At 44.8% G+C, this 24,966-nt stretch overlaps 11 non-coding genes and 4 pseudogenes across 11 annotated transcripts; all 15 read right to left on the minus strand.

The window, feature by feature from the left end:
• Positions 1 to 662: 662 nt before the first annotated feature.
• LOC141204353 (U2 spliceosomal RNA) lies at positions 663 to 842 on the minus strand (annotated as a pseudogene).
• A 793-nt stretch (positions 843 to 1,635) lies between these two features.
• Positions 1,636 to 1,727, minus strand: LOC141204451 (U2 spliceosomal RNA; annotated as a pseudogene).
• A 1,115-nt stretch (positions 1,728 to 2,842) lies between these two features.
• LOC141203945 (U2 spliceosomal RNA) lies at positions 2,843 to 3,033 on the minus strand. The gene has a single exon (XR_012274921.1). It is a non-coding gene; the product is annotated as a U2 spliceosomal RNA (small nuclear RNA).
• Positions 3,034 to 4,148: 1,115 nt separating this feature from the next.
• LOC141203946 (U2 spliceosomal RNA) lies at positions 4,149 to 4,339 on the minus strand. The gene has a single exon (XR_012274922.1). It is a non-coding gene; the product is annotated as a U2 spliceosomal RNA (small nuclear RNA).
• A 1,115-nt stretch (positions 4,340 to 5,454) lies between these two features.
• Positions 5,455 to 5,645, minus strand: LOC141203947 (U2 spliceosomal RNA). Its single transcript, XR_012274923.1, has one exon. It is a non-coding gene; the product is annotated as a U2 spliceosomal RNA (small nuclear RNA).
• A 1,115-nt stretch (positions 5,646 to 6,760) lies between these two features.
• LOC141203948 (U2 spliceosomal RNA) lies at positions 6,761 to 6,951 on the minus strand. Its single transcript, XR_012274924.1, has one exon. It is a non-coding gene; the product is annotated as a U2 spliceosomal RNA (small nuclear RNA).
• A 1,115-nt stretch (positions 6,952 to 8,066) lies between these two features.
• LOC141203949 (U2 spliceosomal RNA) lies at positions 8,067 to 8,257 on the minus strand. The gene has a single exon (XR_012274925.1). It is a non-coding gene; the product is annotated as a U2 spliceosomal RNA (small nuclear RNA).
• A 7,146-nt stretch (positions 8,258 to 15,403) lies between these two features.
• On the minus strand, positions 15,404 to 15,594 carry LOC141203951 (U2 spliceosomal RNA). The gene has a single exon (XR_012274927.1). It is a non-coding gene; the product is annotated as a U2 spliceosomal RNA (small nuclear RNA).
• A 1,115-nt stretch (positions 15,595 to 16,709) lies between these two features.
• LOC141204329 (U2 spliceosomal RNA) lies at positions 16,710 to 16,888 on the minus strand (annotated as a pseudogene).
• Positions 16,889 to 17,677: 789 nt separating this feature from the next.
• On the minus strand, positions 17,678 to 17,769 carry LOC141204452 (U2 spliceosomal RNA; annotated as a pseudogene).
• Positions 17,770 to 18,884: 1,115 nt separating this feature from the next.
• Positions 18,885 to 19,075, minus strand: LOC141203952 (U2 spliceosomal RNA). Its single transcript, XR_012274928.1, has one exon. It is a non-coding gene; the product is annotated as a U2 spliceosomal RNA (small nuclear RNA).
• A 1,118-nt stretch (positions 19,076 to 20,193) lies between these two features.
• LOC141203953 (U2 spliceosomal RNA) lies at positions 20,194 to 20,384 on the minus strand. The gene has a single exon (XR_012274929.1). It is a non-coding gene; the product is annotated as a U2 spliceosomal RNA (small nuclear RNA).
• Positions 20,385 to 21,499: 1,115 nt separating this feature from the next.
• Positions 21,500 to 21,690, minus strand: LOC141203954 (U2 spliceosomal RNA). The gene has a single exon (XR_012274930.1). It is a non-coding gene; the product is annotated as a U2 spliceosomal RNA (small nuclear RNA).
• A 1,115-nt stretch (positions 21,691 to 22,805) lies between these two features.
• Positions 22,806 to 22,996, minus strand: LOC141204162 (U2 spliceosomal RNA). Its single transcript, XR_012275133.1, has one exon. It is a non-coding gene; the product is annotated as a U2 spliceosomal RNA (small nuclear RNA).
• A 1,115-nt stretch (positions 22,997 to 24,111) lies between these two features.
• On the minus strand, positions 24,112 to 24,303 carry LOC141204346 (U2 spliceosomal RNA). The gene has a single exon (XR_012275283.1). It is a non-coding gene; the product is annotated as a U2 spliceosomal RNA (small nuclear RNA).
• Between the last annotated feature and the right edge of the window lie 663 nt (positions 24,304 to 24,966).

The raw sequence follows: 24,966 nt of genomic DNA on the forward strand, positions 1-24,966 counted from the left end.
AGGCAGGATACCTGGCTGGCTGAATGTCGCTGAGAAGCTCACAGAGACCGCCATAAGCAACAGTTTAACAGAATGCCACAGACTAATCAACCAAACTTTTTGGGTTGGGTTCTCTTTTATAGTCTGCAGGCATTAAATGAAAGAAGTCAGTGTTCCAGCAGAAGGAGACAACGTTTCAGAAAAGGCATTGTAGCAAACCAAAAAAGAAATTTTAAGCGCAGCAGAGTAACCAGCGCACATACCTGTTAGCTCAGGTGAGTTTAAAAGGCTGCTGTTGATAACAAGGGCATTTGCTAAATAGATGGTGTGTGTGCAACAATATACTGAAAGGTCAATTATATTGTGCAGCTTATCTCACCACCTGTAGTTATTTAGGTGAAAGCTCCAAAATGCTTGCCTAATATGTCTGTTTATCCAAAAGGAAGTAAAAAGGGAGAGCTAGAAAGATAGCATTGCATCACATTACATGGCAATGCAATGCACAGTTGCTGAAGTTGAACCAAAATGAGCTTGTAATCTGGCTTCTGCAACTTTGAACATGAAAAATCCAATGAGGAGAAGAAAAGCAAAGCCAAAGAGTCCATCCCAAAATCCGACAAACAAGCAAAATGAACAAAAAACATTGAATTCAATTCTTTCTGATTTTAGAAACTGCATTAAAGAAGGGGTGCACCGGTCCTGGAGATACTGCAATACCAGGTCAATGCGTGGAGTGGACAGAGCAAGCTCTTTTTCCATCTCCCTGTTCTAAAAATCCATTTAATATATGGTCCCCAGATAGGGGACGTATCAGATATTAAACTGATAAGAACAGATTTTTTTTTTTTTTTTGAAAGCCCGAATTCGTGTACAAAACCCGAGTGCGCTTAAAAAAGTGACAAGTGCCACAAAAAAAGTGCACTAGGATGCTGGTCTTCTTGAAACCCTCTCCAAAAGGAGAAGGGTCCCCCAAACCATTCCCCGTCCCTCCGAGCCAAAAGGCCACAGCGAGGAACAGGGACAAAAAGCCACCTCCAGCCGAAGCCAGAGGCGACCCAATCTTACCCCCAGCACCTGCCCGAGTTCTCACCCGAGCAAGGCACTGGGAGCCAAAGACTGTGCTCCCCTCCCGGAAGAGGGGAGCCAACAACGCTCTCCTCCCGAAAGAGGAGAGCCAGGGGGGTTCAGGGGGGAGCGGAACCTGATGGCCACACACTCCCCCCCAGACCTGCCAAGAGAGGAACCCGTAAGGGAACCGCATCCCGACAAAATCCTAGTAGGACGTGACACACGTGAATAAGTGGACACACAGTGACAAAGAAATTAAATAAATAGTGAAGGTTTCACAGTATAATACTGCCCGGACCTTCGACCGGGAATTGAAAAATTCCCCATCCTAAGGCCAGAAGGCCCGGAATAAGGGTGTGTGCGAAGAAAGAAAATTTGAAGTGCTTGTGCAAATGTGCCATAAACTCAAGTGGGGTTCCCAATCCCAGTGAGTTAAGGCACCCCAGGGTCACCACTCCTGGGGCACTTCACACTTCGGGCTTTCGATCTTCCCCGGCCCAATGGCGTCGATCCTGGGGGGCCATGCTTTCCACCAGATGACTATATTAGCCACCTGGCGTACTAACAAGCGCCTAAACCCCAGTGTGCATAATGTATCAATCTACTAGGGCGGCCAACATCCAAAACCGCCTTTTCGAAAGATACTACACTTGATCTTAGCCAAAAGGCCGAGAAGCGATAACCAGAATTGGTTTCAAACTACGGAGCCACCCAAGGATCCTGAAAAGTCCATTTGTGGAGATGAGCTCCTGGACTCCCGTTAAGAAGACATGTTGTCAACCTCTAGATCCCTTACATGCCTGCACTTTTCGGCTTGCTGCTGCTGCAATCCACGCGTTTTAGATCTGCATAACTCCACCTCTTTAAACACAGCACCTTCACCCCCTGCTGTTCCCACCCGCCTCAACACCGTTGGAAGGGAGGAGAACCAATTAAGGCGGGGGGTGGGGTGGAACGAGCAGCTGTCTACCCTTAGCAGGAAGGCTCCTGATTACATACCTCTCCTGCTGCTGCTGCTGCTGGCTGTCCAGCAGCAGACTGAAGGTGGCTGCTGCTGTGCACAGGTATATAAAGGCTCAGAGCCTATTATGACACGCGCAGCCAGCGTTCCATTGCCACATTCCATCTACTGCAGGCAGGATACCTGGCTGGCTGAATGTCGCTGAGAAGCTCACAGAGACCGCCATAAGCAACAGTTTAACAGAATGCCACAGACTAATCAACCAAACTTTTTGGGTTGGGTTCTCTTTTATAGTCTGCAGGCATTAAATGAAAGAAGTCAGTGTTCCAGCAGAAGGAGACAACGTTTCAGAAAAGGCATTGTAGCAAACCAAAAAAGACATTTTAAGTGCAGCAGAGTAACCAGCGCACATACCTGTTAGCTCAGGTGAGTTTAAAAGGCTGCTGTTGATAACAAGGGCATTTGCTAAATAGATGGTGTGTGTGCAACAATATACTGAAAGGTCAATTATATTGTGCAGCTTATCTCACCACCTGTAGTTATTTAGGTGAAAGCTCCAAAATGCTTGCCTAATATGTCTGTTTATCCAAAAGGAAGTAAAAAGGGAGAGCTAGAAAGATAGCATTGCATCACATTACATGGCAATGCAATGCACAGTTGCTGAAGTTGAACCAAAATGAGCTTGTAATCTGGCTTCTGCAACTTTGAACATGAAAAATCCAATGAGGAGAAGAAAAGCAAAGCCAAAGAGTCCATCCCAAAATTCGACAAACAAGCAAAATGAACAAAAAACATTGAATTCAATTCTTTCTGATTTTAGAAACTGCATTAAAGAAGGGGTGCACCGGTCCTGGAGATACTGCAATACCAGGTCAATGCGTGGAGTGGACAGAGCAAGCTCTTTTTCCATCTCCCTGTTCTAAAAATCCATTTAATATATGGTCCCCAGATAGGGGACGTATCAGATATTAAACTGATAAGAACAGATACTACACTTGATCTTAGCCAAAAGGCCGAGAAGCGATAACCAGAATTGGTTTCAAACTACGGAGCCACCCAAGGATCCTGAAAAGTCCATTTGTGGAGATGAGCTCCTGGACTCCCGTTAAGAAGACATGTTGTCAACCTCTAGATCCCTTACATGCCTGCACTTTTCGGCTTGCTGCTGCTGCAATCCACGCGTTTTAGATCTGCATAACTCCACCTCTTTAAACACAGCACCTTCACCCCCTGCTGTTCCCACCCGCCTCAACACCGTTGGAAGGGAGGAGAACCAATTAAGGCGGGGGGTGGGGTGGAACGAGCAGCTGTCTACCCTTAGCAGGAGGGCTCCTGATTACATACCTCTCCTGCTGCTGCTGCTGCTGGCTGTCCAGCAGCAGACTGAAGGTGGCTGCTGCTGTGCACAGGTATATAAAGGCTCAGAGCCTATTATGACACGCGCAGCCAGCGTTCCATTGCCACATTCCATCTACTGCAGGCAGGATACCTGGCTGGCTGAATGTCGCTGAGAAGCTCACAGAGACCGCCATAAGCAACAGTTTAACAGAATGCCACAGACTAATCAACCAAACTTTTTGGGTTGGGTTCTCTTTTATAGTCTGCAGGCATTAAATGAAAGAAGTCAGTGTTCCAGCAGAAGGAGACAACGTTTCAGAAAAGGCATTGTAGCAAACCAAAAAAGAAATTTTAAGCGCAGCAGAGTAACCAGCGCACATACCTGTTAGCTCAGGTGAGTTTAAAAGGCTGCTGTTGATAACAAGGGCATTTGCTAAATAGATGGTGTGTGTGCAACAATATACTGAAAGGTCAATTATATTGTGCAGCTTATCTCACCACCTGTAGTTATTTAGGTGAAAGCTCCAAAATGCTTGCCTAATATGTCTGTTTATCCAAAAGGAAGTAAAAAGGGAGAGCTAGAAAGATAGCATTGCATCACATTACATGGCAATGCAATGCACAGTTGCTGAAGTTGAACCAAAATGAGCTTGTAATCTGGCTTCTGCAACTTTGAACATGAAAAATCCAATGAGGAGAAGAAAAGCAAAGCCAAAGAGTCCATCCCAAAATCCGACAAACAAGCAAAATGAACAAAAAACATTGAATTCAATTCTTTCTGATTTTAGAAACTGCATTAAAGAAGGGGTGCACCGGTCCTGGAGATACTGCAATACCAGGTCAATGCGTGGAGTGGACAGAGCAAGCTCTTTTTCCATCTCCCTGTTCTAAAAATCCATTTAATATATGGTCCCCAGATAGGGGACGTATCAGATATTAAACTGATAAGAACAGATACTACACTTGATCTTAGCCAAAAGGCCGAGAAGCGATAACCAGAATTGGTTTCAAACTACGGAGCCACCCAAGGATCCTGAAAAGTCCATTTGTGGAGATGAGCTCCTGGACTCCCGTTAAGAAGACATGTTGTCAACCTCTAGATCCCTTACATGCCTGCACTTTTCGGCTTGCTGCTGCTGCAATCCACGCGTTTTAGATCTGCATAACTCCACCTCTTTAAACACAGCACCTTCACCCCCTGCTGTTCCCACCCGCCTCAACACCGTTGGAAGGGAGGAGAACCAATTAAGGCGGGGGGTGGGGTGGAACGAGCAGCTGTCTACCCTTAGCAGGAGGGCTCCTGATTACATACCTCTCCTGCTGCTGCTGCTGCTGGCTGTCCAGCAGCAGACTGAAGGTGGCTGCTGCTGTGCACAGGTATATAAAGGCTCAGAGCCTATTATGACACGCGCAGCCAGCGTTCCATTGCCACATTCCATCTACTGCAGGCAGGATACCTGGCTGGCTGAATGTCGCTGAGAAGCTCACAGAGACCGCCATAAGCAACAGTTTAACAGAATGCCACAGACTAATCAACCAAACTTTTTGGGTTGGGTTCTCTTTTATAGTCTGCAGGCATTAAATGAAAGAAGTCAGTGTTCCAGCAGAAGGAGACAACGTTTCAGAAAAGGCATTGTAGCAAACCAAAAAAGAAATTTTAAGCGCAGCAGAGTAACCAGCGCACATACCTGTTAGCTCAGGTGAGTTTAAAAGGCTGCTGTTGATAACAAGGGCATTTGCTAAATAGATGGTGTGTGTGCAACAATATACTGAAAGGTCAATTATATTGTGCAGCTTATCTCACCACCTGTAGTTATTTAGGTGAAAGCTCCAAAATGCTTGCCTAATATGTCTGTTTATCCAAAAGGAAGTAAAAAGGGAGAGCTAGAAAGATAGCATTGCATCACATTACATGGCAATGCAATGCACAGTTGCTGAAGTTGAACCAAAATGAGCTTGTAATCTGGCTTCTGCAACTTTGAACATGAAAAATCCAATGAGGAGAAGAAAAGCAAAGCCAAAGAGTCCATCCCAAAATCCGACAAACAAGCAAAATGAACAAAAAACATTGAATTCAATTCTTTCTGATTTTAGAAACTGCATTAAAGAAGGGGTGCACCGGTCCTGGAGATACTGCAATACCAGGTCAATGCGTGGAGTGGACAGAGCAAGCTCTTTTTCCATCTCCCTGTTCTAAAAATCCATTTAATATATGGTCCCCAGATAGGGGACGTATCAGATATTAAACTGATAAGAACAGATACTACACTTGATCTTAGCCAAAAGGCCGAGAAGCGATAACCAGAATTGGTTTCAAACTACGGAGCCACCCAAGGATCCTGAAAAGTCCATTTGTGGAGATGAGCTCCTGGACTCCCGTTAAGAAGACATGTTGTCAACCTCTAGATCCCTTACATGCCTGCACTTTTCGGCTTGCTGCTGCTGCAATCCACGCGTTTTAGATCTGCATAACTCCACCTCTTTAAACACAGCACCTTCACCCCCTGCTGTTCCCACCCGCCTCAACACCGTTGGAAGGGAGGAGAACCAATTAAGGCGGGGGGTGGGGTGGAACGAGCAGCTGTCTACCCTTAGCAGGAAGGCTCCTGATTACATACCTCTCCTGCTGCTGCTGCTGCTGGCTGTCCAGCAGCAGACTGAAGGTGGCTGCTGCTGTGCACAGGTATATAAAGGCTCAGAGCCTATTATGACACGCGCAGCCAGCGTTCCATTGCCACATTCCATCTACTGCAGGCAGGATACCTGGCTGGCTGAATGTCGCTGAGAAGCTCACAGAGACCGCCATAAGCAACAGTTTAACAGAATGCCACAGACTAATCAACCAAACTTTTTGGGTTGGGTTCTCTTTTATAGTCTGCAGGCATTAAATGAAAGAAGTCAGTGTTCCAGCAGAAGGAGACAACGTTTCAGAAAAGGCATTGTAGCAAACCAAAAAAGAAATTTTAAGCGCAGCAGAGTAACCAGCGCACATACCTGTTAGCTCAGGTGAGTTTAAAAGGCTGCTGTTGATAACAAGGGCATTTGCTAAATAGATGGTGTGTGTGCAACAATATACTGAAAGGTCAATTATATTGTGCAGCATATCTCACCACCTGTAGTTATTTAGGTGAAAGCTCCAAAATGCTTGCCTAATATGTCTGTTTATCCAAAAGGAAGTAAAAAGGGAGAGCTAGAAAGATAGCATTGCATCACATTACATGGCAATGCAATGCACAGTTGCTGAAGTTGAACCAAAATGAGCTTGTAATCTGGCTTCTGCAACTTTGAACATGAAAAATCCAATGAGGAGAAGAAAAGCAAAGCCAAAGAGTCCATCCCAAAATCCGACAAACAAGCAAAATGAACAAAAAACATTGAATTCAATTCTTTCTGATTTTAGAAACTGCATTAAAGAAGGGGTGCACCGGTCCTGGAGATACTGCAATACCAGGTCAATGCGTGGAGTGGACAGAGCAAGCTCTTTTTCCATCTCCCTGTTCTAAAAATCCATTTAATATATGGTCCCCAGATAGGGGACGTATCAGATATTAAACTGATAAGAACAGATACTACACTTGATCTTAGCCAAAAGGCCGAGAAGCGATAACCAGAATTGGTTTCAAACTACGGAGCCACCCAAGGATCCTGAAAAGTCCATTTGTGGAGATGAGCTCCTGGACTCCCGTTAAGAAGACATGTTGTCAACCTCTAGATCCCTTACATGCCTGCACTTTTCGGCTTGCTGCTGCTGCAATCCACGCGTTTTAGATCTGCATAACTCCACCTCTTTAAACACAGCACCTTCACCCCCTGCTGTTCCCACCCGCCTCAACACCGTTGGAAGGGAGGAGAACCAATTAAGGCGGGGGGTGGGGTGGAACGAGCAGCTGTCTACCCTTAGCAGGAGGGCTCCTGATTACATACCTCTCCTGCTGCTGCTGCTGCTGGCTGTCCAGCAGCAGACTGAAGGTGGCTGCTGCTGTGCACAGGTATATAAAGGCTCAGAGCCTATTATGACACGCGCAGCCAGCGTTCCATTGCCACATTCCATCTACTGCAGGCAGGACACCTGGCTGGCTGAATGTCGCTGAGAAGCTCACAGAGACCGCCATAAGCAACAGTTTAACAGAATGCCACAGACTAATCAACCAAACTTTTTGGGTTGGGTTCTCTTTTATAGTCTGCAGGCATTAAATGAAAGAAGTCAGTGTTCCAGCAGAAGGAGACAACGTTTCAGAAAAGGCATTGTAGCAAACCAAAAAAGAAATTTTAAGCGCAGCAGAGTAACCAGCGCACATACCTGTTAGCTCAGGTGAGTTTAAAAGGCTGCTGTTGATAACAAGGGCATTTGCTAAATAGATGGTGTGTGTGCAACAATATACTGAAAGGTCAATTATATTGTGCAGCTTATCTCACCACCTGTAGTTATTTAGGTGAAAGCTCCAAAATGCTTGCCTAATATGTCTGTTTATCCAAAAGGAAGTAAAAAGGGAGAGCTAGAAAGATAGCATTGCATCACATTACATGGCAATGCAATGCACAGTTGCTGAAGTTGAACCAAAATGAGCTTGTAATCTGGCTTCTGCAACTTTGAACATGAAAAATCCAATGAGGAGAAGAAAAGCAAAGCCAAAGAGTCCATCCCAAAATCCGACAAACAAGCAAAATGAACAAAAAACATTGAATTCAATTCTTTCTGATTTTAGAAACTGCATTAAAGAAGGGGTGCACCGGTCCTGGAGATACTGCAATACCAGGTCAATGCGTGGAGTGGACAGAGCAAGCTCTTTTTCCATCTCCCTGTTCTAAAAATCCATTTAATATATGGTCCCCAGATAGGGGACGTATCAGATATTAAACTGATAAGAACAGATACTACACTTGATCTTAGCCAAAAGGCCGAGAAGCGATAACCAGAATTGGTTTCAAACTACGGAGCCACCCAAGGATCCTGAAAAGTCCATTTGTGGAGATGAGCTCCTGGACTGCCGTTAAGAAGACATGTTGTCAACCTCTAGATCCCTTACATGCCTGCACTTTTCGGCTTGCTGCTGCTGCAATCCACGCGTTTTAGATCTGCATAACTCCACCTCTTTAAACACAGCACCTTCACCCCCTGCTGTTCCCACCCGCCTCAACACCGTTGGAAGGGAGGAGAACCAATTAAGGCGGGGGGTGGGGTGGAACGAGCAGCTGTCTACCCTTAGCAGGAGGGCTCCTGATTACATACCTCTCCTGCTGCTGCTGCTGCTGGCTGTCCAGCAGCAGACTGAAGGTGGCTGCTGCTGTGCACAGGTATATAAAGGCTCAGAGCCTATTATGACACGCGCAGCCAGCGTTCCATTGCCACATTCCATCTACTGCAGGCAGGATACCTGGCTGGCTGAATGTCGCTGAGAAGCTCACAGAGACCGCCATAAGCAACAGTTTAACAGAATGCCACAGACTAATCAACCAAACTTTTTGGGTTGGGTTCTCTTTTATAGTCTGCAGGCATTAAATGAAAGAAGTCAGTGTTCCAGCAGAAGGAGACAACGTTTCAGAAAAGGCATTGTAGCAAACCAAAAAAGAAATTTTAAGCGCAGCAGAGTAACCAGCGCACATACCTGTTAGCTCAGGTGAGTTTAACCCCTTAATAACATCTGACGTACTAATACGCGTCTGTGCCCTGGGACTTAAGAGCCAGACCCGTATTAGTACGTCATCGCGATCGCGCCCGCACACAGGCTGTGCGGGCGCGATCGCCGCCGGGTGTCAGCTGATTGTCACAGCTGACACCCGGTACTATGTGCAGGGAGCGGTCACGCACCGCTCCCAGCACATTAACCCCCGCGATGCTGCGATCGAAGTCGATCGAAGTCGATCGCGGCATTGCGGGGGCAAGGGGAGGTGATCGGTGATACTCACCTCCTCTTCCGGCTACCAGCGCAGTCTGCAAAGGCTTCCCGGGTGTTGCCATGACGACCCGATGTCGTCATGACAACATCCGGGTCACCAGAGAGCAGGAAGATTGCTTGGACATGCGCAGTGCATCTCCAAGCAATCTTCACACTGTGCATTTCTGACAGCTTGCATGGCATAGGGATGGTGCTCCATTCCTGTGCCATGCAGGCGATCAGAAAAAAAAAAGTGAAAGTCCCAGAGTGGGACAAAGTAATAAAGTGTATAAACTGTGTGAAAGTGGAAAAAAAAAAAAAAAAAATGTGCAAAAATATTATAAAAAAATAAAAAAATTAATACACCAAAAATAAAAATATAATGTACCCATCAATAAATATGATTATAAAAAAAATAAAAAAAAAACAATAAAAGTACACATATTTGGTATCGCCGCGTCCGGAATAACCTGACTTATAAAACTGTCCCACTAGTTAACCCCTTCAGTGAACACGGTAAAAAAAAAAAAAAAAAAACCAAGCAAAAAACAATGCTTTATCACCATACCGCCAAACAAAAAGTGGAATAACACGCGATCAAAAAGACGCATATAAATAAAAATGATACCACTGAAAACGTCATCTCGTCCCGCAAAAAACAAGCCGCCATATAGCTCCATCAGCCGAAAAATAAAAAAGTTATAGCTCTCAGAATAAAGCGATACTAAAAAATATTTTTTTCTATAAAATAGCTTTTATTGTGTATAAGCGCCAAAACATAGAAAAATGATACAAATGTGGTACCGCTGTAAACGTACTGACCCGAAGAGTAAAGCTGCCTCATCAATTTTACCACACGCTGAACAGAATAAAAAAAAAAAAAAAAACAATTCCTGAATTGTTGGTTTTTGTTTATTCTGCCTCCCAAAAATCGGAATAGAAAGCGATCAAAAAATGTCACGTGCCTGAAAATGGCACCAATAACAACGTCAAGTCATCCTGCAAAAAACGAGCCGTCACATGACTGTCTGCCAAAATCTGGAAAAATTATAGCTCTCAAAATATGGCGATGCAAAAACTAGATTTTACAAAAAATGCGTCTTTTAGTGTGTGACAGCTGTCAGTCATAAAAACCCCATATGATTCTGGCATTGCTGTAATCACACCGACCCGAAGAATAAAGTCGTCTAATCACTTATACCGCACAAGGAACGGCGTCAAAAATAAACTCTTGAGTTAGGATTGGGCTAGGGTTAGGGCTGGGTTTGGGGCTAGGGCTGTGCTGGGGCTAGGGTTGTGCTGGGGCTAGGGTTGTGCTGGGGCTAGGGTTGTGCTGGGGCTAGGGTTGTGCTAGGGTTAGGGCTGGGGTTGGGATTTTTTTCAAAAGTAAGAAAAAAAGATGACGATATGGCGACTAGTGTTGAGAGCAAGTGCTCGCTACTTGAGTTTGCATCGGGTGCTCTGGTATGCATTTAGTATCGTGGGTATTTGAGTGACATGCTCGAGTCTCTGCCCCATATGCTTCGCGGCCAAAAAACTTTATGGGGATTGCCTGCCATGCACGAGCGATCCCCGCATGTTTTTTTTTGGGTGTCTAATAACCGTGAAACATGCGGAGCAGGGACTCGAGCATGTCACTCGAGCACACGCTGTACATGGTGCATACCTGAGTACCCGATGCAAACTCAAGTAGCGAGCACTTGCGCTCAAGAATAATGAAAACTTATTCAATATGATGACCTAATGTAAACAAATAATGTGCCGTACCTCTGGGTTCAAAATGTTCACTATACACCTTAATAAAATCTTTGAGGGGTATAGTTTCCAAAATGGGGACACTTGTGGGGGAGCTCCACTGTTTAGGCACATCACGGGCTCTCCAAACGCGACATGGTGTCCGCTAACAAATTGAATGGAAAATCGGCTCAAATTGTTAGCGGACGCCATGTTGCGTTTGGAGAGCCCCTGTGTGTCCAAACATTGGAGCTCCCCCACAAGTGACCCCATTTTGGAAACTAGACCCCCCAAGGCACCTATCTAGATGCATAGTGAGCACTTAGAACCCCCATGTGCTTCACAAATTGATTCGTAAAAATGAAAAAGTGAAAATAAAACACTTTTTCATTTTTATGAATCAATTTGTGAAGCACCTGGGGTTCCAAGTGCTCACTATGAATCTAGATAGGTGCCTTGGGGGGTCTAGTTTCCAAAATGGGGTCACTTGTGGGGGAGCTCCAATGTTTGGGCACACAGGGACTCTCTAAATGCAACATGGTATCCGCTAACAAATTGAATGGAAAATCGGCTCAAATTGTTAGCGGACACCACATTGCGTTTGGAGAGCCCCTCTGTGCCCAAACTTTGGAGCTCCCCCACAAGTGACCCCATTTTGGAAACTAGACCCCCCAAGGCACCTTTCTAGATGCATAGTGAGCACTTGGAACCCCCAGTTGCTTCACAAATTGATTCGTAAAAATGAAAAAGTGAAAAAAAAAACACTTTTTCATTTTTATGAATCAATTTGTGAAGCACCTGGGGTTCCAAGTGCTCACTATGAATCTAGATAGGTGCCTTGGGGGGTCTAGTTTCCAAAATGGGGTCACTTGTGGGGGAGCTCCAATGTTTGGGCACACAGGGACTCTCTAAATGCAACATGGTATCCGCTAACAAATTGAATGGAAAATCGGCTCAAATTGTTAGCGCACACCACATTGCGTTTGGAGAGCCCCTCTGTGCCCAAACTTTGGAGCTCCCCCACAAGTGACCCCATTTTGGAAACTAGACCCCCCAAGGCACCTTTCTAGATGCATAGTGAGCACTTGGAACCCCCAGGTGCTTCACAAATTGATTCGTAAAAATGAAAAAGTGAAAAAAAAAACACTTTTTCATTTTTATGAATCAATTTGTGAAGAACCTGGGGTTCCAAGTGCTCACTATGAATCTAGATAGGTGCCTTGGGGGGTCTAGTTTCCAAAATGGGGTCACTTGTGGGGGAGCTCCAATGTTTGGGCACACAGGGACTCTCCAAATGCAACATGATACCCGCTAACAAATTGTCAGCTCAAATTGTTAGCGGATATCATGTTGCATTTGGAGAGTCCCTGTGTGCCCAAACATTGGAGCTCCTCCACAAGTGACCCCATTTTGGAAACTAGACCCCCCAAGGCACCTATCTAGATGCATAGTGAGCACTTGGAACCCCTAGGTGCTTCACAAATTAATTCGTAAAAATGAAAAAGTGTTTTTTTTTTCACTTTTTCATTATTACGAATCAATTTGTGAAGCACCTGGGGGTTCCAAGTGCTCACTATGCATCTAGAAAGGTGCCTTGGGGGGTCTAGTTTCCAAAATGGGGTCACTTGTGGGGGAGCTCCAAAGTTTGGGCACAGAGGGGCTCTCCAAACGCAATGTGGCGTCCGCTAACAATTTGAGCCGATTTTCCATTCAATTTGTTAGCGGATACCATGTTGCATTTAGAGAGTCCCTGTGTGCCCAAACATTGGAGCTCCCCCACAAGTGACCCCATTTTGGAAACTAGACCCCCCAAGGCACCTATCTAGATGCATAGTGAGCACTTGGAACCCCTAGGTGCTTCACAAATTGATTCGTAAAAATGAAAAAGTGTTTTTTTTTTTCACTTTTTAATTATTACGAATCAATTTGTGAAGCACCTGGGGGTTCCAAGTGCTCACTATGCATCTAGAAAGGTGCCTTGGGGGGTCTAGTTTCCAAAATGGGGTCACTTGTGGGGGAGCTCCAAAGTTTGGGCACAGAGAAGCTCTCCAAACACAATGTGGTGTCCGCTAACAATTTGAGCCGATTTTCCATTCAATTTGTTAGCGGATACCATGTTGCATTTAGAGAGTCCCTGTGTGCCCAAACATTGGAGCTCTCCCACAAGTGACCCCATTTTGGAAACTAGACCCCCCAAGGCACCTATCTAGATGCATAGTGAGCAGTTGGAACCCCCAGGTGCTTCACAAATTGATTCATAAAAATGAAAAAGTGTTTTTTTTTTCACTTTTTCATTGTTACGAATCAATTTGTGAAGCACCTGGGGGTTCCAAGTGCTCACTATGCATCTAGATAGGTGCCTTGGGGGGTCTAGTTTCCAAAATGGGGTCACTTGTGGGGGAGCTCCAATGTTTGGGCACACAGCAGCTCTCCAAACGCAACATGGTGTCGCTAACAATTTGAGCCAATTTTGCGTTAAATTTGTTAGCGGACACCATGTTGCATTTAGAGAGCGGCTGTGTGCCCAAATATTGGAGCTCCCCCACAAGTGACCCCATTTTGGAAACTAGACCACCCAAGGCACCTATCTAGATGCATAGTGAGCACTTGGAACCCTCAGGTGCTTCACAAATTGATTCATACAAATGAAAAAGTGTTTTTTTTTTCACTTTTTCATTGTTACGAATCAATTTGTGAAGCACCTGGGGGTTCCAAGTGCTCACTATGCATCTAGATAGGTGCCTTGGGGGGTCTAGTTTCCAAAATGGAGTCACTTGTGGGGGAGCTCCAATGTTTGGGCACACAGGGACTCTCTAAATGCAACATGGTGTCCTCTAACAAATTTAACGGAAAATCGGCTCAAATTGTTAGCGACACCATGTTGCGTTTGGAGAGCCGCTGTGTGCCCAAACATTGGAGCTCCCCCACAAGTGACCCCATTTTGGAAACTAGACCCCCCAAGGCACCTATCTAGATGCATTGTGAACACTTGGAACACTCAGGTGCTTCACAAATTGATTCATAAAAATGAAAAAGTGTTTTTTTTTTCACTTTTTCATTGTTACGAATCAATTTGTGAAGCACCTGGGGGTTCCAAGTGCTCACTATGCATCTAGAAAGGTGCCTTGGTGGGTCTAGTTTCCAAAATGGGGTCACTTGTGGGGGAGCTCCAAAGTTTGGGCACACATGGGCTCTCCAAACACAACATGGCGTCCGCTAATTATTCAAGCAAATTTTACAATCAAAAAGTCAAATAGCGCTCCTTCCCTTCCGAGCCCTGCCGTGCGCCCAAACAGTATTTTTTCCCCAAATATTGGGTATCTGCGTGCCCAGGGGAAATTGCACAACAAATTTTGGGGTCCATTTTTTCTTGTTACCCCTGTGAAAATAAAAAAAATTGGGTCTAAATTAACATTTTTGTGAAAAAAGTTAAATGTTCATTTTTTTCTTCCACATTCAAAAAATTCCTGTGAAGCACCTGAAGGGTTAATAAAGTTCTTGAATGTGGTTTTGAGCACCTTGAGGGGTGCAGTTTTTAGAATGGTGTCACTTTTGGGTATTTTCTGTCATAAAGACCTCTCAAAGTGACTTCAAATGTGATGTGGTCCCTAAAAAAATGGTTTTGTAAATTTTGTTGGAAAAATGAGAAATCGCTGGTCAACTTTTAACCCTTATAGCTCCCTAACAAAAAAAAATTTTGGTTCCAAAATTGTGCTGATGTAAAGTAGACATGTGGGAAATGTTATTTATTAACTCTTTTGTGTGACATATCGCTCTGATTTCAGGGCTTAAAAATTCAAATTTTGAAAATTGCAAAATTTTCAAAATTTTCGCCAAATTTCCGTTTTTTTCACAAATAAACGCAAGTGATATCGAAGAAATTTTTCCACAATCATGAAGTACAATATGTCACGAAAAAACAATCTCAGAATCAGGGGGATCCGTTGAAGCGTTCGAGAGTAATTACCTCATAAAGTGACAGTGGTCAGAATTGTAAAAATTGGCCCGGTCATTAACGTGCAAACCACCCGCGGGGCTTAAGGGGTTAAAAGGCTGCTGTTGATAACAAGGGCATTTGCTAAATAGATGGTGTGTGTGCAACAATATACTGAAAGGTCAATTATATTGTGCAGCTTATCTCACCACCTGTAGTTATTTAGGTGAAAGCTCCAAAATGCTTGCCTAATATGTCTGTTTATCCAAAAGGAAGTAAAAAGGGAGAGCTAGAAAGATAGCATTGCATCATATTACATGGCAATGCAATGTACAGTTGCTGAAGCTGAACCAAAATGAGCTTGTAATCTGGCTTCTGCAACTTTGAACATGAAAAATCCAATGAGGAGAAGAAAAGCAAAGCCAAAGAGTCCATCCCAAAATCCGACAAACAAGCAAAATGAACAAAAAACATTGAATTCAATTCTTTCTGATTTTAGAAACTGCATTAAAGAAGGGGTGCACCGGTCCTGGAGATACTGCAATACCAGGTCAATGCGTGGAGTGGACAGAGCAAGCTCTTTTTCCATCTCCCTGTTCTAAAAATCCATTTAATATATGGTCCCCAGATAGGGGACGTATCAGATATTAAACTGATAAGAACAGATACTACACTTGATCTTAGCCAAAAGGCCGAGAAGCGATAACCAGAATTGGTTTCAAACTACGGAGCCACCCAAGGATCCTGAAAAGTCCATTTGTGGAGATGAGCTCCTGGACTCCCGTTAAGAAGACATGTTGTCAACCTCTAGATCCCTTACATGCCTGCACTTTTCGGCTTGCTGCTGCTGCAATCCACGCGTTTTAGATCTGCATAACTCCACCTCTTTAAACACAGCACCTTCACCCCCTGCTGTTCCCACCCGCCTCAACACCGTTGGAAGGGAGGAGAACCAATTAAGGCGGGGGGTGGGGTGGAACGAGCAGCTGTCTACCCTTAGCAGGAGGGCTCCTGATTACATACCTCTCCTGCTGCTGCTGCTGCTGGCTGTCCAGCAGCAGACTGAAGGTGGCTGCTGCTGTGCACAGGTATATAAAGGCTCAGAGCCTATTATGACACGCGCAGCCAGCGTTCCATTGCCACATTCCATCTACTGCAGGCAGGATACCTGGCTGGCTGAATGTCGCTGAGAAGCTCACAGAGACCGCCATAAGCAACAGTTTAACAGAATGCCACAGACTAATCAACCAAACTTTTTGGGTTGGGTTCTCTTTTATAGTCTGCAGGCATTAAATGAAAGAAGTCAGTGTTCCAGCAGAAGGAGACAACGTTTCAGAAAAGGCATTGTAGCAAACCAAAAAAGAAATTTTAAGCGCAGCAGAGTAACCAGCGCACATACCTGTTAGCTCAGGTGAGTTTAAAAGGCTGCTGTTGATAACAAGGGCATTTGCTAAATAGATGGTGTGTGTGCAACAATATACTGAAAGGTCAATTATATTGTGCAGCTTATCTCACCACCTGTAGTTATTTAGGTGAAAGCTCCAAAATGCTTGCCTAATATGTCTGTTTATCCAAAAGGAAGTAAAAAGGGAGAGCTAGAAAGATAGCATTGCATCACATTACATGGCAATGCAATGCACAGTTGCTGAAGTTGAACCAAAATGAGCTTGTAATCTGGCTTCTGCAACTTTGAACATGAAAAATCCAATGAGGAGAAGAAAAGCAAAGCCAAAGAGTCCATCCCAAAATCCGACAAACAAGCAAAATGAACAAAAAACATTGAATTCAATTCTTTCTGATTTTAGAAACTGCATTAAAGAAGGGGTGCACCGGTCCTGGAGATACTGCAATACCAGGTCAATGCGTGGAGTGGACAGAGCAAGCTCTTTTTCCATCTCCCTGTTCTAAAAATCCATTTAATATATGGTCCCCAGATAGGGGACGTATCAGATATTTAACTGATAAGAACAGATTTTTTTATCGAAAGCCCGAATTCGTGTACAAAACCCGAGTGCGCTTAAAAAAGTGACAAGTGCCACAAAAAAAGTGCACTAGGATGCTGGTCTTCTTGAAACCCTCTCCAAAAGGAGAAGGGTCCCCCAAACCATTCCCCGTCCCTCCGAGCCAAAAGGCCACAGCGAGGAACAGGGACAAAAAGCCACCTCCAGCCGAAGCCAGAGGCGACCCAATCTTACCCCCAGCACCTGCCCGAGTTCTCACCCGAGCAAGGCACTGGGAGCCAAAGACTGTGCTCCCCTCCCGGAAGAGGGGAGCCAACAACGCTCTCCTCCCGAAAGAGGAGAGCCAGGGGGGTTCAGGGGGGAGCGGAACCTGATGGCCACACACTCCCCCCCTAGACCTGCCAAGAGAGGAACCCGTAAGGGAACCGCATCCCGACAAAATCCTAGTAGGACGTGACACACGTGAATAAGTGGACACACAGTGACAAAGAAATTAAATAAATAGTGAAGGTTTCACAGTATAATACTGCCCGGACCTTCGACCGGGAATTGAAAAATTCCCCATCCTAAGGCCAGAAGGCCCGGAATAAGGGTGTGTGCGAAGAAAGAAAATTTGAAGTGCTTGTGCAAATGTGCCATAAACTCAAGTGGGGTTCCCAATCCCAGTGAGTTAAGGCACCCCAGGGTCACCACTCCTGGGGCACTTCACACTTCGGGCTTTCGATCTTCCCCGGCCCAACGGCGTCGATCCTGGGGGGCCATGCTTTCCACCAGATGACTATATTAGCCACCTGGCGTACTAACAAGCGCCTAAACCCCAGTGTGCATAATGTATCAATCTACTAGGGCGGCCAACATCCAAAACCGCCTTTTCGAAAGATACTACACTTGATCTTAGCCAAAAGGCCGAGAAGCGATAACCAGAATTGGTTTCAAACTACGGAGCCACCCAAGGATCCTGAAAAGTCCATTTGTGGAGATGAGCTCCTGGACTCCCGTTAAGAAGACATGTTGTCAACCTCTAGATCCCTTACATGCCTGCACTTTTCGGCTTGCTGCTGCTGCAATCCACGCGTTTTAGATCTGCATAACTCCACCTCTTTAAACACAGCACCTTCACCCCCTGCTGTTCCCACCCGCCTCAACACCGTTGGAAGGGAGGAGAACCAATTAAGGCGGGGGGTGGGGTGGAACGAGCAGCTGTCTACCCTTAGCAGGAGGGCTCCTGATTACATACCTCTCCTGCTGCTGCTGCTGCTGGCTGTCCAGCAGCAGACTGAAGGTGGCTGCTGCTGTGCACAGGTATATAAAGGCTCAGAGCCTATTATGACACGCGCAGCCAGCGTTCCATTGCCACATTCCATCTACTGCAGGCAGGATACCTGGCTGGCTGAATGTCGCTGAGAAGCTCACAGAGACCGCCATAAGCAACAGTTTAACAGAATGCCACAGACTAATCAACCAAACTTTTTGGGTTGGGTTCTCTTTTATAGTCTGCAGGCATTAAATGAAAGAAGTCAGTGTTCCAGCAGAAGGAGACAACGTTTCAGAAAAGGCATTGTAGCAAACCAAAAAAGAAATTTTAAGCGCAGCAGAGTAACCAGCGCACATACCTGTTAGCTCAGGTGAGTTTAAAAGGCTGCTGTTGATAACAAGGGCATTTGCTAAATAGATGGTGTGTGTGCAACAATATACTGAAAGGTCAATTATATTGTGCAGCTTATCTCACCACCTGTAGTTATTTAGGTGAAAGCTCCAAAATGCTTGCCTAATATGTCTGTTTATCCAAAAGGAAGTAAAAAGGGAGAGCTAGAAAGATAGCATTGCATCACATTACATGGCAATGCAATGCACAGTTGCTGAAGTTGAACCAAAATGAGCTTGTAATCTGGCTTCTGCAACTTTGAACATGAAAAATCCAATGAGGAGAAGAAAAGCAAAGCCAAAGAGTCCATCCCAAAATCCGACAAACAAGCAAAATGAACAAAAAACATTGAATTCAATTCTTTCTGATTTTAGAAACTGCATTAAAGAAGGGGTGCACCGGTCCTGGAGATACTGCAATACCAGGTCAATGCGTGGAGTGGACAGAGCAAGCTCTTTTTCCATCTCCCTGTTCTAAAAATCCATTTAATATATGGTCCCCAGATAGGGGACGTATCAGATATTAAACTGATAAGAACAGATACTACACTTGATCTTAGCCAAAAGGCCGAGAAGCGATAACCAGAATTGGTTTCAAACTACGGAGCCACCCAAGGATCCTGAAAAGTCCATTTGTGGAGATGAGCTCCTGGACTCCCGTTAAGAAGACATGTTGTCAACCTCTAGATCCCTTACATGCCTGCACTTTTCGGCTTGCTGCTGCTGCAATCCACGCGTTTTAGATCTGCATAACTCCACCTCTTTAAACAGAGCACCTTCACCCCCTGCTGTTCCCACCCGCTTCAACACCGTTGGAAGGGAGGAGAACCAATTAAGGCGGGGGGTGGGGTGGAACGAGCAGCTGTCTACCCTTAGCAGGAGGGCTCCTGATTACATACCTCTCCTGCTGCTGCTGCTGCTGCTGGCTGTCCAGCAGCAGACTGAAGGTGGCTGCTGCTGTGCACAGGTATATAAAGGCTCAGAGCCTATTATGACACGCGCAGCCAGCGTTCCATTGCCACATTCCATCTACTGCAGGCAGGATACCTGGCTGGCTGAATGTCGCTGAGAAGCTCACAGAGACCGCCATAAGCAACAGTTTAACAGAATGCCACAGACTAATCAACCAAACTTTTTGGGTTGGGTTCTCTTTTATAGTCTGCAGGCATTAAATGAAAGAAGTCAGTGTTCCAGCAGAAGGAGACAACGTTTCAGAAAAGGCATTGTAGCAAACCAAAAAAGAAATTTTAAGCGCAGCAGAGTAACCAGCGCACATACCTGTTAGCTCAGGTGAGTTTAAAAGGCTGCTGTTGATAACAAGGGCATTTGCTAAATAGATGGTGTGTGTGCAACAATATACTGAAAGGTCAATTATATTGTGCAGCTTATCTCACCACCTGTAGTTATTTAGGTGAAAGCTCCAAAATGCTTGCCTAATATGTCTGTTTATCCAAAAGGAAGTAAAAAGGGAGAGCTAGAAAGATAGCATTGCATCACATTACATGGCAATGCAATGCACAGTTGCTGAAGTTGAACCAAAATGAGCTTGTAATCTGGCTTCTGCAACTTTGAACATGAAAAATCCAATGAGGAGAAGAAAAGCAAAGCCAAAGAGTCCATCCCAAAATCCGACAAACAAGCAAAATGAACAAAAAACATTGAATTCAATTCTTTCTGATTTTAGAAACTGCATTAAAGAAGGGGTGCACCGGTCCTGGAGATACTGCAATACCAGGTCAATGCGTGGAGTGGACAGAGCAAGCTCTTTTTCCATCTCCCTGTTCTAAAAATCCATTTAATATATGGTCCCCAGATAGGGGACGTATCAGATATTAAACTGATAAGAACAGATACTACACTTGATCTTAGCCAAAAGGCCGAGAAGCGATAACCAGAATTGGTTTCAAACTACGGAGCCACCCAAGGATCCTGAAAAGTCCATTTGTGGAGATGAGCTCCTGGACTCCCGTTAAGAAGACATGTTGTCAACCTCTAGATCCCTTACATGCCTGCACTTTTCGGCTTGCTGCTGCTGCAATCCACGCGTTTTAGATCTGCATAACTCCACCTCTTTAAACACAGCACCTTCACCCCCTGCTGTTCCCACCCGCCTCAACACAGTTGGAAGGGAGGAGAACCAATTAAGGCGGGGGGTGGGGTGGAACGAGCAGCTGTCTACCCTTAGCAGGAGGGCTCCTGATTACATACCTCTCCTGCTGCTGCTGCTGCTGGCTGTCCAGCAGCAGACTGAAGGTGGCTGCTGCTGTGCACAGGTATATAAAGGCTCAGAGCCTATTATGACACGCGCAGCCAGCGTTCCATTGCCACATTCCATCTACTGCAGGCAGGATACCTGGCTGGCTGAATGTCGCTGAGAAGCTCACAGAGACCGCCATAAGCAACAGTTTAACAGAATGCCACAGACTAATCAACCAAACTTTTTGGGTTGGGTTCTCTTTTATAGTCTGCAGGCATTAAATGAAAGAAGTCAGTGTTCCAGCAGAAGGAGACAACGTTTCAGAAAAGGCATTGTAGCAAACCAAAAAAGAAATTTTAAGCGCAGCAGAGTAACCAGCGCACATACCTGTTAGCTCAGGTGAGTTTAAAAGGCTGCTGTTGATAACAAGGGCATTTGCTAAATAGATGGTGTGTGTGCAACAATATACTGAAAGGTCAATTATATTGTGCAGCTTATCTCACCACCTGTAGTTATTTAGGTGAAAGCTCCAAAATGCTTGCCTAATATGTCTGTTTATCCAAAAGGAAGTAAAAAGGGAGAGCTAGAAAGATAGCATTGCATCACATTACATGGCAATGCAATGCACAGTTGCTGAAGTTGAACCAAAATGAGCTTGTAATCTGGCTTCTGCAACTTTGAACATGAAAAATCCAATGAGGAGAAGAAAAGCAAAGCCAAAGAGTCCATCCCAAAATCCAACAAACAAGCAAAATGAACAAAAAACATTGAATTCAATTCTTTCTGATTTTAGAAACTGCATTAAAGAAGGGGTGCACCGGTCCTGGAGATACTGCAATACCAGGTCAATGCGTGGAGTGGACAGAGCAAGCTCTTTTTCCATCTCCCTGTTCTAAAAATCCATTTAATATATGGTCCCCAGATAGGGGACGTATCAGATATTAAACTGATAAGAACAGATACTACACTTGATCTTAGCCAAAAGGCCGAGAAGCGATAACCAGAATTGGTTTCAAACTACGGAGCCACCCAAGGATCCTGAAAAGTCCATTTGTGGAGATGAGCTCCTGGACTCCCGTTAAGAAGACATGTTGTCAACCTCTAGATCCCTTACATGCCTGCACTTTTCGGCTTGCTGCTGCTGCAATCCACGCGTTTTAGATCTGCATAACTCCACCTCTTTAAACACAGCACCTTCACCCCCTGCTGTTCCCACCCGCCTCAACACCGTTGGAAGGGAGGAGAACCAATTAAGGCGGGGGGTGGGGTGGAACGAGCAGCTGTCTACCCTTAGCAGGAGGGCTCCTGATTACATACCTCTCCTGCTGCTGCTGCTGCTGGCTGTCCAGCAGCAGACTGAAGGTGGCTGCTGCTGTGCACAGGTATATAAAGGCTCAGAGCCTATTATGACACGCGCAGCCAGCGTTCCATTGCCACATTCCATCTACTGCAGGCAGGATACCTGGCTGGCTGAATGTCGCTGAGAAGCTCACAGAGACCGCCATAAGCAACAGTTTAACAGAATGCCACAGACTAATCAACCAAACTTTTTGGGTTGGGTTCTCTTTTATAGTCTGCAGGCATTAAATGAAAGAAGTCAGTGTTCCAGCAGAAGGAGACAACGTTTCAGAAAAGGCATTGTAGCAAACCAAAAAAGAAATTTTAAGCGCAGCAGAGTAACCAGCGCACATACCTGTTAGCTCAGGTGAGTTTAAAAGGCTGCTGTTGATAACAAGGGCATTTGCTAAATAGATGGTGTGTGTGCAACAATATACTGAAAGGTCAATTATATTGTGCAGCTTATCTCACCACCTGTAGTTATTTAGGTGAAAGCTCCAAAATGCTTGCCTAATATGTCTGTTTATCCAAAAGGAAGTAAAAAGGGAGAGCTAGAAAGATAGCATTGCATCACATTACATGGCAATGCAATGCACAGTTGCTGAAGTTGAACCAAAATGAGCTTGTAATCTGGCTTCTGCAACTTTGAACATGAAAAATCCAATGAGGAGAAGAAAAGCAAAGCCAAAGAGTCCATCCCAAAATCCGACAAACAAGCAAAATGAACAAAAAACATTGAATTCAATTCTTTCTGATTTTAGAAACTGCATTAAAGAAGGGGTGCACCGGTCCTGTAGATACTGCAATACCAGGTCAATGCGTGGAGTGGACAGAGCAAGCTCTTTTTCCATCTCCCTGTTCTAAAAATCCATTTAATATATGGTCCCCAGATAGGGGACGTATCAGATATTAAACTGATAAGAACAGATACTACACTTGATCTTAGCCAAAAGGCCGAGAAGCGATAACCAGAATTGGTTTCAAACTACGGAGCCACCCAAGGATCCTGAAAAGTCCATTTGTGGAGATGAGCTCCTGGACTCCCGTTAAGAAGACATGTTGTCAACCTCTAGATCCCTTACATGCCTGCACTTTTCGGCTTGCTGCTGCTGCAATCCACGCGTTTTAGATCTGCATAACTCCACCTCTTTAAACACAGCACCTTCACCCCCTGCTGTTCCCACCCGCCTCAACACCGTTGGAAGGGAGGAGAACCAATTAAGGCGGGGGGTGGGGTGGAACGAGCAGCTGTCTACCCTTAGCAGGAGGGCTCCTGATTACATACCTCTCCTGCTGCTGCTGCTGCTGGCTGTCCAGCAGCAGACTGAAGGTGGCTGCAGCTGTGCACAGGTATATAAAAGCTCAGAGCCTATTATGACACGCGCAGCCAGCGTTCCATTGCCACATTCCATCTACTGCAGGCAGGATACCTGGCTGGCTGAATGTCGCTGAGAAGCTCACAGAGACCGCCATAAGCAACAGTTTAACAGAATGCCACAGACTAATCAACCAAACTTTTTGGGTTGGGTTCTCTTTTATAGTCTGCAGGCATTAAATGAAAGAAGTCAGTGTTCCAGCAGAAGGAGACAACGTTTCAGAAAAGGCATTGTAGCAAACCAAAAAAGAAATTTTAAGCGCAGCAGAGTAACCAGCGCACATACCTGTTAGCTCAGGTGAGTTTAAAAGGCTGCTGTTGATAACAAGGGCATTTGCTAAATAGATGGTGTGTGTGCAACAATATACTGAAAGGTCAATTATATTGTGCAGCTTATCTCACCACCTGTAGTTATTTAGGTGAAAGCTCCAAAATGCTTGCCTAATATGTCTGTTTATCCAAAAGGAAGTAAAAAGGGAGAGCTAGAAAGATAGCATTGCATCACATTACATGGCAATGCAATGCACAGTTGCTGAAGTTGAACCAAAATGAGCTTGTAATCTGGCTTCTGCAACTTTGAACATGAAAAATCCAATGAGGAGAAGAAAAGCAAAGCCAAAGAGTCCATCCCAAAATCCGACAAACAAGCAAAATGAACAAAAAACATTGAATTCAATTCTTTCTGATTTTAGAAACTGCATTAAAGAAGGGGTGCACCGGTCCTGGAGATACTGCAATACCAGGTCAATGCGTGGAGTGGACAGAGCAAGCTCTTTTTCCATCTCCCTGTTCTAAAAATCCATTTAATATATGGTCCCCAGATAGGGGACGTATCAGATATTAAACTGATAAGAACAGATTTTTTTTTTTTTTTTTTTTTCTCCTCAGACGAGGAAATTCCACAGTCTATGGAAACCAGACAAAGGAAAATTCCATCAAAACAGCTGCGTCAAATCCAATACGCAATTTGCTGTCCCCATCATCATCGGAAATATTTATTTCATATTTCAAAACAACAATAACAAAAATCAAGAGGTACTAACAATATATCTCCACTTTTTAACTTTCCATATTCCCTCTGCATCCACTTCCCCTCTCCTCTTTTTGTCCCATAGGAAACACACATACATCTTCCCCAAAATCACCTTCACACTATCCTTTACAGCAATTTCCTTCCTTTTAAACACATACACATTCCTCACATCCCATAACACTTCCTTTATACATGCAAGCATCAACCACAAGACTCTTTCCTTCGTCCCATCACATATTCCCAAACCAAACATAAACAACTCAAAAGACAACAAATTCACACCACACAATTCTTTACACAAAGGCCCCATTCTCCCAATCACATCTCTAGCATACTGGCAATTCCAAAAAACATGCAACACACTTTCCCTTCCACCACAGCCATTTCTTGGACACATTTCACTCCTCACCAAACCTCTATTCCTCTGAAACTCTCTCACAGGTAATACTCCATGTAAAGACTGCCACACAACTTCACTCTGTTTGTTGGTCATACCACTCATCCGCACTTTCTTCCAAACCTTCTGCA

The sequence above is a fragment of the Phyllobates terribilis genome, unplaced genomic scaffold, assembly GCF_046119375.1.
Source record: "Phyllobates terribilis strain yellow unplaced genomic scaffold, ASM4611937v1 Scaffold_134__1_contigs__length_4944459, whole genome shotgun sequence".
NCBI classification, from domain to species: Eukaryota; Metazoa; Chordata; class Amphibia; order Anura; family Dendrobatidae; genus Phyllobates; species Phyllobates terribilis.